The following is a 2,500-nucleotide window of genomic DNA, read 5'->3' on the forward strand; positions in this document are numbered from 1 at the left end:
GCCGGCCGCCACGCATCGCTGACGCGAGCCCGAATACCAAAACTTTCCACCTTCAACCGAGCGGCGATTGCCCGTCGCCGGGCATACGCACGCGAGCCGAGCCGTCGCGGAGCCGATCCCGCCGGCCGTTGTCGTTTCTGCGACCCTGAGACGGACGCGGTCCCGGGATGAACCCGAGGCCGCAATACGCGTTCAGATCGTCAATGCTCAATGTGTTCTGCAATTCACATTAAATCACGCAGCTTGCTGCGTCCTTCATCGACTCGCGAGCCGAGTGGTCCACCGCCAAGAGCCATCGTTTGTTTGTTTGCTTTTCGCTCTTCGATTCCTAACCTCGATTCGCCATCCGGCTGAAAAAATCGCGTGACGCCGAGCGGGTCGCGGTCGCAACAAATAGTGCGACAAGCCCGCGCACCGCATGAAGCCTTCGGGCACTCGACGCCGACAAAACAAGTTCCTGATCGCGGGGCGGCGGACGCGCCGAGGCACGTCGCCGTCCCGGTGTTTGCTCTTTCGCTCTTCGATTTTTTTTCTCGCGCTAATGATCCTTCCGCAGGTTCACCTACGGAAACCTTGTTACGACTTTTACTTCCTCTAAGTAATCAAGTTAGATCGTCTTTTCGGGCCAAGACCCAACCGTCGCCAGTCGAGCCCGGGCCCAATCGGAGGACCTCACTAAACCATTCAATCGGTAGTAGCGACGGGCGGTGTGTACAAAGGGCAGGGACGTAATCAACGCGAGCTAATGACTCGCGCTTACTGGGAATTCCTCGTTCAAGCGAAATAATTTCAATTCTCTATCCCTAGCACGACCGGGGTTCATCGGGTTACCCAGACCTTTCGGCCAAGGCGAACACACGTTGATCCGGTCAGTGTAGCGCGCGTGCGGCCCCGAACATCTAAGGGCATCACAGACCTGTTATTGCTCAATCTCGTGTGGCTAAACGCCACTAGTCCCTCTAAGAAGTTAAACGCCGGCCGGGAAGGCCGCGTAACTATTTAGCAAGCCAGAGTCTCGTTCGTTATCGGAATTAACCAGACAAATCGCTCCACCAACTAAGAACGGCCATGCACCACCACCCACAGAATCATGAAAGAGCTCTCAATCTGTCAATCCTCGCTGTGTCCGGGCCGGGTGAGATTTCCCGTGTTGAGTCAAATTAAGCCGCAGGCTCCACTCCTGGTGGTGCCCTTCCGTCAATTCCTTTAAGTTTCAGCTTTGCAACCATACTTCCCCCGGAACCCAAAGACTTTGGTTTCCCGCAAGCTGCCGGAGAGGTCGTCAAAATAACGCCCCCCGATCGCTAGTTGGCATCGTTTATAGTCAGAACTAGGACGGTATCTGATCGTCTTCGAACCTCTGACTTTCGCTCTTGATTAAAGAAAACATTCTTGGCAAATGCTTTCGCAGTCGTTCGTCTTGCGCCGATCCAAGAATTTCACCTCTAACGGCACAGTACGAATGCCCCCGTCCGTCCCTCTTAATCATTACCTCGCGCTCCGAAAACCAACAAAAAAGAACCGAGGTCCTATTTCATTATTCCATGCAACACTATCCAGGCGAAGCGCCTGCTTTGAACACTCTAATTTTTTCAAGGTAAACGTCCCGGCCGCCGCCGACACTCAGTCAAGAGCACCGACGGAAAACCGGAGGTAAAGCCAGAACGAACAGTGCACGCCTTGCGACGGACCGAACGCCTGCGCCCAAAATCCAACTACGAGCTTTTTAACCGCAACAACTTAAATATACACTTTTGGAGCTGGAATTACCGCGGCTGCTGGCACCAGACTTGCCCTCCAATGGATACTCGTTAAAATTTTTACAGTGTACTCATTCCAATTACAGGGCCTCGTTAGAGTCCTGTATCGTTATTTTTCGTCACTACCTCCCCGCGTCGGGAATGGGTAATTTGCGCGCCTGCTGCCTTCCTTGGATGTGGTAGCCGTTTCTCAGGCTCCCTCTCCGGAATCGAACCCTGATTCCCCGTTACCCGTAAGAACCTCGGTAGGCAGATACCGTACCGACGAAAGTTGATAGGGCAGACACTTGAATGATCCGTCGCCGGTGCAAGACCGTGCGATCAGCAAAGTTATCCCGAGTCGCCAACAAGACGAGCCGAAGCCCGGCAGGTTTTTGATATGATAAAGGCGCGCCTCCCGCAAGGTCGGCGCTTTTTGCATGTATTAGCTCTAGAATTACCACAGTTATCCAAGTAAAATTTACGATCAAATGAATCACGACTGATTTAATGAGCCATTCGCAGTTTTACCGTACGCAAGTTCGTACTGAGACATGCATGGCTTAATCTTTGAGACAAGCATATGACTACTGGCAGGATCAACCAGGTAACTATCGGCCGACAAAATACGCGAACGGAGTCTTTCGCTTTCCCCGTCGCGGTATCGCACTGTATTACTCAATCACTATTTTTGCTTAGCTCCTCAAACCCGGCGTAAGCCGCGATCTGGACGCCGTCGACACCGGCCAGACGCCCTTTCG

General features: G+C 53.1%; 2 non-coding genes across 2 annotated transcripts; both read right to left on the bottom strand.

The window, feature by feature from the left end:
• Positions 1 to 140: 140 nt before the first annotated feature.
• Positions 141 to 294, bottom strand: LOC145762911 (5.8S ribosomal RNA). The gene has a single exon (XR_014288104.1). It is a non-coding gene; the product is annotated as a 5.8S ribosomal RNA (ribosomal RNA).
• Positions 295 to 539: 245 nt separating this feature from the next.
• LOC145762915 (small subunit ribosomal RNA) lies at positions 540 to 2,349 on the bottom strand. The gene has a single exon (XR_014288108.1). It is a non-coding gene; the product is annotated as a small subunit ribosomal RNA (ribosomal RNA).
• Positions 2,350 to 2,500: the final 151 nt, after the last annotated feature.

Source organism: Corella eumyota, unplaced genomic scaffold (genome assembly GCF_963082875.1).
Source record: "Corella eumyota unplaced genomic scaffold, kaCorEumy4.1 scaffold_278, whole genome shotgun sequence".
Lineage (NCBI taxonomy): Eukaryota > Metazoa > Chordata > Ascidiacea > Phlebobranchia > Corellidae > Corella > Corella eumyota.